We start from the raw sequence: 13,574 nt of genomic DNA, 5'->3' as shown, positions 1-13,574 counted from the left end.
GACTGGATTTAGATCACTACTACATTATGGAAAATCACTATTGCTTGGGAAGTGAAGTGTTGTGAATAAGAGATTATGCTGGAACATTTTCATGGGTCCATCTAGAACTCAGGATAAAGTACAGATTTGGGTTGGAATATCTGAGGAGGAGCTGGAAGAACCATAGGTCTAGGTCTAGCAGAACCTAGATGTCAAAGAAAGAACCCTAACATTCAACTGGCACCTGAATGAGACCTCTCCAACCAGAAAGAGCAAATTTGGGGATTCTAATGCTTGTTGAGAATAAAGGAGGAAGATTCATTTGGGGAACATTATTTTCTCTTAAAACACAAGAGAATGGAATCAACACATTAAATTTCTTTTTTTTTTTTTATTTTTAGACAGCATCTCATTCTGTTGCTCTGGGTAGAGTGCTATTGCATCATAGCTCACAGCAACCTCAAACTCTTAGGCTCAACAGATCCTCTTGTCTCAGCCTCCCGAGCAGCTGGGACTACGGATGCTCAACACAACGTCCAGCTAGTTTCTTTTTCTATTTTTAGTGGAGATGGAGTCTTGCTTTAGTGGAGACGGCATCTCAGGCTGGTCTCCAGCTCCTGAGCTCAGATGATCCACCTGCCTCGCCTCCCAGAGTGCTAGATTACAGGCATGGGCCACCATACTGAGCCAGACTATTAAATTTCAAATATTATGACTTAAAAAATAACTGGCTTAGTATTTTTGGGGTGATATCTTCTCATACATTTGAAAATGTAACCAAGACATAAATAAGCTGTGACCTCTTATGTAGTATATAATGTGGCTGCTGGATAAAAGGGAAATATTCTGCCTTGACCCATTTCAAAGATTTCAAAGGCTAGTATCAAAGAGGCATTCATAAAAGCTTTGAGGAGCTAGACTGCCTGTCTTATTTCCCCAGACCAGTGTCTGGGAGGTTAGCCCAGGATATGTGGGCAGGGCTTGTCTGATAGTACCTTGATCTCTTCCCATTTAACAGCCAAAAGGTACAGTGTGTTCCAAGAAAAATGGATACAAAATGGTCATCCTAAGACAAATTCTGAAAAACTTGCCTACTAAACTCTGAGTCTGATAAGATACTTGAAAACATTAAAAACATAAAACAGAATACATAAAAATTTAAAAATTTTACTACTTTTTCTCAGGACCGAATTCACCATAAATGTCCTGCTTATAATCCTAGCACTGTAGAAAGCCGAGGCAGGAGCATCACTTGAGCTCAGGAGTTCAAGACTAGCCTGAGCAAGAGTGAGACTCCGTCTCTACTAAAACCAGAAGAAATTAGCCAGGCCTGTGGTGTGCCTGTAGTCCCAGCTACTCAAGAGGCTGAGGCAGGAGGATCACTTGAGCCCAGGAGTTGGAGGTTGCAGTGAGCTACGATGATGCCACTGCAGTCTAAACTGGCAACAGAGTGAGACTGTCTCAAAACAAACAAAACGAAATAAAAACATGAAAAAAAAACCGCTGATGCTGGGCTGCTGGAAACATCTGCTTTGAAAATCACCATAAATGCAGACAAATTTCAAACGACAACCCAGGAAAAATATTTCGCACGACTTGATAAAGGATTAATATTCTCAATAAATATTAGAATCAAATAACTCTTGAGGGGAGAAAAAAGAGAAAAACATAAATGAGAAACCCATAAAAAATAACAAACAGGCTAGGGCGCTTGCAGCTCAGCGGCTAGGATGCCAGCCACATACACCTGAGCTGGCGGGTTCAAACCCAGCCTGGGCCCGCCAAACAACAATGACAATTACAACCCCAAAATAGCAGGGCGTTGTGGCAGGCACCTGTAGTCCCAGCTACTTGGAAGGCTGAGGCAAGAGAATCACTTAAGCCCAAGAGTTTGAGGTTGCTGGGAGCTGTGATGCAACAGCACTCTACCTGAGACTCTGTCTCAAAAACAAAAACGAAAACAAAAAAACAGCTAATAACAGGAATGTAAAAGACCAACACCATCCAGCTGATTTCCAGATTGTGGAAATTAGGAATCGCATCCCATTGGTAAAAGTGCAAAATTGGTACAGCTTTTTTGCAGGGTTCTAAGACAATGCCATCAACCTTTACAGTGAGTATTTTTTAAAGCATCAGTTCTTCTACTAGAAATGTAACTTGCATATACAAAAGGTGCCAAAAAAAGCATACACATTTTAAGAAAGGAAAAATCTATATAATAATTGTGATACTCAGTGTATCCAGATAATGTTTGTCATCCTGTATATTGCATCCTATATCTTTTGTAATTGCAGAAGTCAAACATGACTTGAGTGTTACAATTTTAATACAGTTTATTCCTTTCTTAAAATGTGTATACATTTTTTTGGCACCCTCTATATTCATACATCTGGAAGAAGATGTACACTGTTGTTCTCTATAGCATTATAATAGGAATAAAAACCTAAAGATCTAAGTTCAGTGTAAATGTCCAATAAAGTAGGGAAATGGCTAAATAAATTATTAAACATTCAGCCAATGAAACACTCTGGATCCATTACAAATTATGAGATCAATATCTTTTTACTGCATCAGTGTTCAGCTCAATAAATTATCACAAAGCAATTATACTCATTAATGGCCCAAATACCCCCTCATGCATCCTCCTGGTCACAACAATTTCCCCAGAGGTAACCACTTCCTGACTTTTATCACTATAAATTAATTTTGCCTATTTTGAACTTTATAAAAATACAATTGTATGGTATATTTTCTTTCGTGTCCGGCTTGTCTGGTCATTATTCTTTGTGAGATATATTCATGTTGAATATACCACAGTTACATTATCTGTTCCATAACTATTCTATAACTGGGTTGCTTCTATGAACATTTCTTTTATATATATTTTTAGTTCACGTATGTCTGTATTTCTGCTGGGAATGAAACTATTGTGTGTCTGTGTGTATATTCAATTTCAGTAGAGGATGCCAGATAGTTTTTCAAAATGCTGTGACAATTTATATTCCCATCAGCAATGGATAAGAGTTTCAAATGCTTATATTAAAAAATCTGGGGCCTGGCAAAGTGGCTCATGCTTATAAACCCAGCACTTTGGGAGGCTGAGGCAAGAGAACTGCTTGAGGCCAACAGTTCAAGATCAGCCTGGCAACATAGCTAGAACCCCTATCTCTACCAAAAAACCTTTAAAAAAAATTAGCTAGGTATGTTGGTGTGGGTCTATAGTTCTAGCTACTTGGGAGGCAGGCTATGGCAGGAGAAATGCTTGAGCCCAGGATTCAGAGGCTGTAGTGAGCTCTCATTGTATCACTGCATTCCAGCCTGGATGACAGTGAGACCCTGTCTCAAAACAAACAAGCAAAAAGTGTCATAGCACATATTGAGCTAAATAGTAGCTACTTCTGGGCAGTGGGATTAGGTAAGTATGGGTGACTGTGTACTTTATATACTTAACTATTTTTTAAAATGACAGTATTTCTTTCTTGTTTTTTTCTTTTTTTTTTTTTTGGGGTTTTTGGCCAGGGCTGGGTTTGAACCTGCCACCTCTGGCATATGGGGCCTGCGCCCTACTCCTTGAGCCACAGGCGCCGTCCCTGTTTTTTTCTTTTTTGAGACAGAGCCTCAAACTGTCACCCTGGGTAGAGTGCCCTGGCATCACAGCTCACAGCAACCTCCAACTCCTGGGCTCAAGCGATTTTCCTGCCTCTGCCTCCCAAGTAGCTGGGACTATAGGCACCCGCCACAACGCCCGGCTATTTTTTGGCTACAGCCGTCATTGTTGTTTGGGGGGCCCGGGCTGGATTCGAACCTGCCAGCTTAGGTGTATGTGGCTGGCACCTTAGCTGCTTGAGCCACAGGCACTGAGCCAGTATGTATTTCTTTTTAAAAAAACTAATATTTATTTTCTTTTCTATATTCTACTGACTTCATAACTTTAAAAAGTAGTCTTAGTCTGGGCGCAGTGGCTCATACCTATGATCCTATCACTCTGGGAGGCTGAGGTAGATGGATTGCTTGAGCTCAGGAGTTCAAGACCAGCCTGAGCAAGAGTGAACCCCCGCCCCCCCCACCAGTCTCTACCAATAAGAGGAAAAACTAGCCCAGCATTGTGGCAGGTGCCTATAGTCCCAGATACTCAGGAGGCTGAAGCAAGAGGATTGCTTGAGCCCAAGAGTTTGAGGTTACTTTGAGCTATGATGCCACAGGACTCTACCCAGGGTGGCAGAGTGAGACTCTCAAAAAAAAAAATTTTTTTTTAACTTTTTAAAAAAGTCTTAAAAATTAAGGAGAGAGATATGGTCCAAATAAATGGAAAATATAATTAGGCTAATAAGATTTAGCAGTAAGAGTTCAATGAATAGGTGTCAAACATAACTTTGAAAGCAGGGCATCCTGGCATGCACCTGTAGTCCCAGCCATTTGGGAGGCTGAGGCAGAAGGATCGCTTGAGCCCAGGAGTTCTAGGCTATAGAGTGTTCAATGATTACACCTGTGAACTCCAGCCTGGGCAAAAGAGACCCTGTGTGTGTGTCTCTCTCTCTCTCTCTCTTTTGAGATAAGAGTCTCACTCTACCCCCTTTGGTAGAGTACGAGGGCATCATACCTCACAGCAACCTCAAACTCCTAGGTTCAAGTGATCCTCCTGCCTCAGCCTCCTGAGTAGCTGGGACTATAGGAACCCGCTACAAGACTTACCTAGTTTTTTTTTTTTTCTTTTATTTTTAGTAGAGACGGGTCTTGCTCTTGCTCAGGCTGGTCTCAAACTCCTGAATTCAAGCAATCCACCCACCTTAGCCTCCTACAGTGCTAGGACTACAGGCATGAGCTGCTAATCTTGAAAAAAAAAAATTAACTTTGAGCTGCCTGACAGCCCAGGCAAGACATATTATATTCTGAGTAATTAGGATAAACAGGTGTTCCCAATACTGATCAGGCATGGCATGGTTCTGGAGAGTATGATTCATCTTATTATCTACTTAGGTAATGGCCAGTTTTTTGTCACAGTTGGAGACAAAATTTCAAGAAATAGGTCAATGAAGTTGGAGGAAGGGTAGAATAAGGAAAGAGGATGAAAGCAGGTTTGGATTAGATGGTGAAGGGCTGTACAAGCTATATTATGATGTAGACTTTATGATTAGGACAATAATGAATCATCAGAGATCTTTAATCGTGGAAGTAAAATAGTACATTTATACTTTAGGAATATAACCTGGCATCAGTAAGTCAGCCCCTCATCTTTCAAGCTACATGCTTTAAGGAATGCGGTTTAACATAACCATTGGCAACAGGGCCTTTACTTCTCTGACCACCTAGTGGACCAGCACATCAACAGTGAAGCAGAGACGAACCCTTCCAGTCTCCAATCAATCCCTTTTCAAACCAGGTCTGAGAAACAGATCCCAGTTCTCTTTCTGGAGTCTTGTCCATATTAATGGGATTGTACTTCAATTCCCATTTGACCAACCTTTTTTGGTGTATGTTCTCCATTAATCAGAATTGGAATGGAGGTGGGGAAAGGAGCGTCTGGAATCTCCAATCAGACTGCCTGTGAAGATGTACACTGGTATGACATTTTTTGTAGGGAAATTTGGCAATATTTATCAAATTTCTGAGTATACACATGTGTATTCTATCAGTAACTTCATTTCTAGGAATTTATCTTAAAGATAACACATAGTCAATGAATCCCCAACAATAAAAAAAATAATAATACAAAAAAAATTTAAAACATAAAAAAAAAGATAACACATAGGTGTGTGATGATATAAGCAATGTTTATTGTACTATTAAGATTAAAAGGCTCAGTGCCCGTAGCTCAGTGGTTAGGGCACCTGCCACATACACCCAGGCTGGCAGGTTTCAAACCCAGCCCGGGCCTGCTAAACAACAATGACAACTGGAACAAAAAAATAGCCTGGCACTGTGGCAGGCACCTGTAGTCCCAGCTACTTGGGAGGCTGAGGCAAGAGAATCACTTAAGCCCAAGACTTTGAGGTTGCTATGAGCGTGATGCCATGGCATTCTACCAAGGGTGACCTAGTGAGACTCTGTCTCAAAAAAAAAAAAAGATTAAAAATGAAATAGGCTGGGTGCCTGTAGCTCAGTGGTTAGGGTGCCAGCCACATAGTCTGGGGCTGGTGGATTTGGTCCCAGCCTGGCCCTACTAAATAAACAAACAACAACAAAAAGCCAGGTGTTATGGTGGGCACCAGTAGTCCCAGCTACTAGGCTGATGCAAGAGAATCACTTGAGTCCAAGAATTTGAGGTTGCTGTGAGCTATGACATCACGGTACTCTACCAAGGGTGAGAAAGTGAGATTCTGTCTCAATAAAAAAAAAAAAAAAAAAGAAATGATTTAAGGGCCCATTAGAAGATGATTAAATTATAGTGCATAGATTTTTATATTGTTAAAATTCTTCCGCGTATAAGCCATGTGTGGTGGTGCACTCCTGTCGTCCCAGCTACTCAGGAGGCTGAGGTAGAAGGATCAGGTCTTGAACCCTGAAAGAGTTTTTTTTTTTATTATGGAACACCTCATGAATTTGCATGTTATCCTTGGGCAGGGGCAATGTTAATCATCTCTGTATCTTTCCAATTTCCAGTCTATGTGCTGCCGAAGCAAGCACTGTTTGTTTTTTGAGACGGTGTCTCTTTCTCTCACCCAGGCTAGAGTCCAGTGATGTGATGGCATAAACTTAAGCCAGCTCACAGCAACCTCAAACTCATGGGCTCTAACAATCTTCCCACCTCAGCCTCCCAAATATTTGAGACTAAAGCGCATACCATCACATCTGGCTAATGTTTCTATTTTTTGTAGGGATGGGGGTCTTGCTCTTGCTCAGGCTGATGTCAAATTCTTGGCCTTAAGCAATCCTCCAACCTCCCAGAGTGCTACGATAATAGGCATGAGCTGCTGCACCCAACCAAACCAGGAATTTGAAGCCAGCCTGGGCAACATAGGAAACTCCATCTCTCTCTCTCTTTTTTTTTTTTGCAGTTTTTGGCCAGGGCTGGCTTTGAACCCACCACCTCTGGCATGTGGGGCCAGCGCCCTACTCCTTTGAGCCACAGGCACCACCCAAAACTCCATCTCTTTAAAAAAAAAAATCCTCTTGATTATAAGCAAAAGAAAGAGACTCTGGGTGGTTTTAGGGAAAACGAAAAGATATTGAAAATATACTATTTTTCACGAAAAGGAAGAAAAAGTTAAAAATTACTATTCAGGAATGGATGGAAACGGCAGTTTCAGGAGAGAGTTGTTCTTTACTTCATAGAATTTGGTGTTCTATGAATGTATGTGTGTTTAACAAGGACACATATTTATAAGTTTTTAAACTTTAATGTTTTTTTTGTTTTTACGAAAGCTAACATGAATAACATGTTAGGGCAGCAGTTTAAATTCATCAAGCTCAGTTTTACTATTTGTACAAACCTCTCAGTAACTCTTTCAAACTTCTCCTGCATTGCAGCGCCTGTGGCTCAGTGAGTAGGGCCCATACACCAAGGGTGGTGGGATCGAACCCAGCCCTGGCCAAACTGCAACAACAACAACAACAAACAAAAAACAAACAAACAACAAAAAAAAACCCCCCCACAAAATTCTCCTGCATCAAGGCTGGGCTCACACCTGTAATCCTAGCACTCTGGGAGGTGGGTGGATTGCCTGAGCTCACAGGTTCAAGACCAGCCTGAGAAAGAGTGAGACCCTATCTCTAAAAACAGCTGGGTATTGTGATGGTCACCTGTAGTCCCAGCTACTCAGGAGGCTGAAGCAAGAGAATCACTTAAGCCCAGGAGTTTGAGGTTGCTGTGAGATATGATGCCATAGCACTCTACTGAGGGTGACAAAGTGAGACTCTGTCTCAAAAAAACAAACAAAAATTCTCCTGCATGTAGTATATTAGTTATCTGTTATTGCATAGCAAATTACCCCAAGATTTGATAGCTTAAAATAACAAACATTTCTTTCTTTTCGGGGGGGGCGGGCAGAGAAAAGAGTCTCACTCTCCTGTCCAGGCTAGAGTGCCATAGTAGCAGCCTAGCTCACAGTAACCTCAAACTGCTAGGTTCAAACAATCCTCCTGCCTCAGCCTCCTAGGCACCTGGGACTGCAGGCGCTGGCCACAATGCCTGATTTAGCCAATATTGTAGCCACTAACCACAGGTGTGCTATTAAGCACTTCCAATATGTCTGGTTCACTGATGATGGGTGTAGTGTGTAATCCTAGCACTTTGGGAGGCCCAGGCAGAAGAGTTGCTTGAGCCCAGGAGTTTGAGACCACCGTGGGTAAGATAGGAAGACACTGTCTAAAAACACTTTTTTTCCCACTTAGTATACCTAATTTTAGTATAGAACCCCTACTACTAAACTTGGTTGTTTCCCAGACCACAGACCTATGTTTTACCCTCTCCAAGGAATAAACTTCTAAGTGCCAGGATGGGGGCGAGCAGGTGGGCACCAGAGAGCCTGATATTTCCTACTCACACTTTTATTAAAAGAGTCAATCCTGGGCAGCACCTGTGGCTCAAAGGAGTAGGGCGCCAGCCCCATATACAGGAGGTGGTGGGTTCAAACCCAGCCCTGGCCAAAAACTGCAAAAAAAAAAGTCAATCCTTCTTTTCTCCCTCTTCCCCATTTCACCCAATTCAAGAGGTACTTGCTGCCAACAATTCTGAACTCTTTCTGAGTTCTGTAATATAAATCATATCCATTCTCTATATTCTCCATTGTTGGCTTAAGTTTATGCTCACCTAGTTCTACTCAGTCAGTTAATACTCATCCACCCACATTCCAATTTCCAAAACTATTTTTTTTTTTTTTGAGATAGTCTCACTTTGTCCCCCTCAGTAGAGTACTATGGCATCACAGCTCACACCAACCTCAAAGGCTTGGGCTCAAGCAATTCTCTTGCCTTAGCCTCCGAGTAGCTGGGACAACAGGCACCTGCCACAACACCCGGCTATTTGTAGTGATTAGCTCTCACTCTGGCTCAGGCTGGTCTCCAAACTTTGAGCTCAGGCAATCCACCACCTCAGCTTCACAGAGTGCTGGCATTACAGGCATGAGCCACCACACCTGGCTGAATTTCCAAAACTTTGTTGCTATTGTCACCATTCTTTTTTTTTTTTTTTTAGAGACAGTCTCACTTTGTTACCCTCACAGCAACCTCCAGCTCCTGGGCTTAGGTGATTCTCTTGCCTCAGCCTCCCAATAGCTGGGACTACAGGCACCCGCCACAATGCATGGCTATTTTTGTTGTTGTTGTTGTTGTTGCAGTTTTGGCTGGGGTTGGATTCGAACCCGCCACCCTGGGTATGTGGGGCTGGTGCCCTACTCACTGAGCCACAGGCCCCACCCTATTGTCTCCATTCTTGTTTGCTTTATTCCTTTCTTTATGACTCTCAGAACCTATGAACTTGTTTACTTTATTTTTATTGGTTTACACCCTTTTGAAAAATACTTTACTGTTGTCATCATGGAATTCTGGCAAAAGGGAATGTTTTGGGGAGAAAAAGTCAGTTGTTCAAACCACCATTTTAACTAGATATCAAGAATATTTTAAACATCATTTTATTAAAAAAATGCAAAACAGATGTTGAATTGGCCAAATGTGAACAAATCGCAAGCATGGTACTTCCCATCTCTCCAACTTTGGGAGATGATTCAAGAATTGTAAAAAGAAAATTTATGTTTTGCTACTGAAAGCTAAAGAGGAACCCCTTTCACACATTAGTCTTCAAGTAATTTCCATGAAATTGAGTCAGATGAAATACTTGGAGGGGAGAACTGATTATATTGACAATTTCCTAAAGTTTGGGATTATTTCATTTTGGGATGAAAAGGGGAGCTTGCGCATTGAGAATATTCCACAGATGACCTCTGTTTGGGAAAAATCTATATAAACTGATATTATCTACATTTTAAGTTACGGACAGAAAAGCCAGTAACCTAAACAATATCAGTAAACCTGATATTTAGGTATCATTGGGTATCTAAATATGTTCTATTTATTTATTTCAACAAATAGTGTATTAAGCACTTGCTATGTGCTAATGTTCAAGTCACTGGATCTAGAACAGAGAGCAAAACAGACAAAAATCTCTTTCATTGCGTAACTTACATTCCAGCTGAAGGAGAGGCAAAAACAATGACGACAGTAATTACTAGTTTACGTGTTAGAAAATGGTAAGTCCTATGAGAAAAAAATAAAGCAGAGAAAGGAAAGGATGAGGAGTAAACGGGTTGGAGGGCTAATTACAGTATTATTTAAGGTGATCAAAGAAGGCCTGTTAAGAAGGTATCATTTGAGTAAGGACTTGAGAAAGTTAACAATTAAGGTAACTGTGGGAAGAGGGCTCCAGGCAGAGGGAACAGAAAATGAAGATGATCACTATGGCTGGAAGAGAGTGGAGGGGAACAGTAGGAAATCAGATCAGATAAGTGAGATGGGGAAGGAGAAACTTCAGATAGTACGGAGTCTTCTTGGTTACTGTAAAGATTTTTATTCTTTCTTTGGGTGAAATGGGGAAGCCACGGCTAGGTTTTTTTTTTTTTTTTGTAGAGACAGATTCTCACTGTACCGCCCTCGGGTAGAGTGCCGTGGCCTCACACGGCTCACAGCAACCTCTAACTCCTGGGCTTCCGCGATTCTCTTGCCTCAGCCTCCCTAGTAGCTGGGACTACAGGCGCCCACCACAACGCCCGGCTATTTTTTGGTTGCAGTTTGGCCGGGGCTGGGTTTGAACCCGCCACCCTCAGCATATGGGGCCGGCGCCCTACTCACTGAGCCACAGGCGCCGCCCCCACGGCTAGGTTTTAAGCAAAGGAGTGACAAGGGGGAATGCAATGAGACCATTTTAGGTGGCTTAGTCATCCCAGTGAGCAATGATGATGGCACAGATGAGTGTGATAGCAATAGATGTGGTGATAAGTAATCAGATGCTTCATATTTTGAAGGCAGAACAAACAAGACTTACTGGTGGGTAGAATGTGGGGTGTAAGAAAGAGAGGAATTGAAGATGCTTCCAAGTGAATCCTAGTGACTTTTCCATATTCCCAAGATAAAAAGAAACTCATAACTTTCCATGTTTTCTCATATACAGCAGCAGTTGCAAAAAGACAATGGAGCAGTGTTATTGTTTTAAGGGAAAAGGATCATGATTTTACACTGTTATACCTGGCTGTCACTGAAGCAGTGATTTACCTAGGCAGCCAGAGGGATTAGCTGGCTGAGATCCAATTAATTATAGACAAGCACAACAAATAAGGAAAGAGAGAAAGAACTAAAAAGAGAGAGAGAGAAAGGTTCAGCACAATAGTTAACTCCCATCGGTGAAATCCCTTAAGCCTCCTCTACTTTTCTTGCTTCCTTGCTGTGGCAGGGTCTTAGCTTGCCAGCCAGGGTCACGCCCCCTCATCACACTCAGGGTAAACCCTGCCAGCAGAATGCTGCAGCCCTGGGGTGAGAGGGAAACTAAACAGCTCAGCCAGTGAATGATAGGAGTTTTAAGGGAGTGCAAAACCACCTATCCACAGAGATACATTTTTCTTCTTTAAGAAGCACTGAAGCACAATGAAAAATGAATTCCAATTTTAACAAAACTCTAAAAAGGGGAGGCATGATATATAAGAAACAGTGTTGAGTGAAGAAACTGGCAAAGTTGTATAGAATAAAGAGTTGTTGATAATGATTTTGAAGTTTAATGCAATGCTTCAGAAAAGATTCTTAAAATAGAAGAGACAAAATAAGAAAAATTAACCACAATCTTGAACTAAATCATACAAAAGTGGAAGTGAAGTGTAAGGCAGGGGAGAATAAAATCTTGCTAAACATATCTTCTGTTGGGGAACAAAATCATAAACACTGTATCTTGATGGTCGTGCAACATTTTGGTTCATAATTGTTAATAATTTACAAATAACCACAAATATAAAAGAAAAAGGGAGGCTAGGTGTGGTGTCACAATAGGAGTTCCAGTCCTCCAACTGTTTTTTTTTTTTTAAGTCTGTCCTTTTAGTCTAATTAGGACAGATTAGTAACCTGCTTGTTCCTAAAACAATAAAATTCACCTGAGGAATGCCACCTGCTAATTGGCTTAGGCCTGAATTCCTAAGCCGATCTCCTATTAGTTATCATTGCCACATAACAAATGGCCCCCAAAACTTGTTTAATACAACCAACATTTGTTATCTCTCAGGGTTCTGTGGGTAAGGAGCAGCTTAGCTGAGCAATTCTACCTCACGATCACTAATGGAGATGCAATCAAGATGTCAGCTGGAAATGCAGTTGTCTGAAGACTTGTCTGAGACTGGAGAATCCACTTTCAAAAGGACTCACTCACATGGCTGATGCCTCGGTTTTTCCCCGAAGCTGCTTGAGTGACCTCACAACGTGGTCGCTGGCTTCCCCTAGAGAACGAGTGTTGAGTAGAAGCTATGTCTTCAGAAGACACATAGCATCACTTCTACCATGTTCTATTTGTTAGATGTGAGTCAAGTAGAGAAAGAGAGCTTCGCTTTCCTAATAGTTTCAACCAACATTCCAGAATTGATTCCCATTAGCCTTGCTGGGTTACTTAGCACTTGACCAAGCCTGAGTTTTGTGCCAGTCTCTGGAGCTCAGTTCCAGCAGAAACACATGGACTGAAAGGAGGAAAGAGATAGCTTCCCAAAGTGAAATTAGGGTGTTACTAGATGAGCAAATGTAGAAAACTTTACAGACACATTAGAAAACTTTACAGACATTTTGCATTATTTCTATAAAAAATTTTAATTTAAAAATACAAAAAGTTTAAAGATACTAATAGTGGTTATCTCTGCATGGGACCTTATTTCTCCCCTAGTTTCTTTTTCTTCCAAATTTCCATATAGGATACATTTTACTTTTATAATCAGAAAAGAACAACTATTAGTTTATAAAAGGCAAAATTCACCACTATAATAATGGAAATAGGGTACATTACTTTTAAAACAAGAGATTTTTAAAAATCTTTCTAGCTAAAATCAAGAACTTTTCTTTCCAGGGAAAAGAAAGGAAGCAAGAGGCTCAGCGCCCATAGCACAGTGATTACGGCACCAGCCAGGTGCACCGAGGGTGGCAGGTTAGAGCCCTGCCCAGGCTAGCTAAACAACAATGACAACTGCAACAACAACCAAAAAAAAAAAAAAAAAAAAAAAAAAAAAGCCAGGTGTTGTGGCAGGTGCCTGTAGTCCCAGCTACTTGGGAGGCTGAGGCAAGAGAATTGCTTAAGCCCAAGAGTTTGAGGTTGCTGTGAGCTGTGACATCACAGCACTCTACCGAGGGTGACATAGTAAGACTGTCTCAAAAAAATAGAAAGGAAGCAAGAATATACAATGAGGGGCGGCCCCTGTGGCTCAGTCGGTAAGGCGCCGGCCCCATATACCGAGGGTGGCAGGTTCAAACCCGGCCCGGGCTGAACTGCAACCAAAAAATAGCCGGGCGTTGTGGCGGGCGCCTGTAGTCCCAGCTACTCGGGAGGCTGAGGCAAGAGAATCGCTTAAGCCCAGGAGTTGGAGGTTGCTGTGAGCTGTGTGACGCCACGGCACTTTACCGAGGGCCATAAAGTGAAACTCTGT

The 13,574-nt window shown here is 41.7% G+C and overlaps 1 non-coding gene across 1 annotated transcript; it reads right to left on the bottom strand.

Moving 5' to 3' along the window:
* Positions 1 to 6,495: 6,495 nt before the first annotated feature.
* Positions 6,496 to 6,603, bottom strand: LOC128571373 (U6 spliceosomal RNA). The gene has a single exon (XR_008375801.1). It is a non-coding gene; the product is annotated as a U6 spliceosomal RNA (small nuclear RNA).
* Positions 6,604 to 13,574: the final 6,971 nt, after the last annotated feature.

This window comes from Nycticebus coucang, chromosome 18, assembly GCF_027406575.1.
Source record: "Nycticebus coucang isolate mNycCou1 chromosome 18, mNycCou1.pri, whole genome shotgun sequence".
Lineage (NCBI taxonomy): Eukaryota > Metazoa > Chordata > Mammalia > Primates > Lorisidae > Nycticebus > Nycticebus coucang.
The sequence above is the reverse complement of the archived record's forward strand: the minus strand, read 5'-3'. Positions and strand labels throughout refer to the sequence as shown.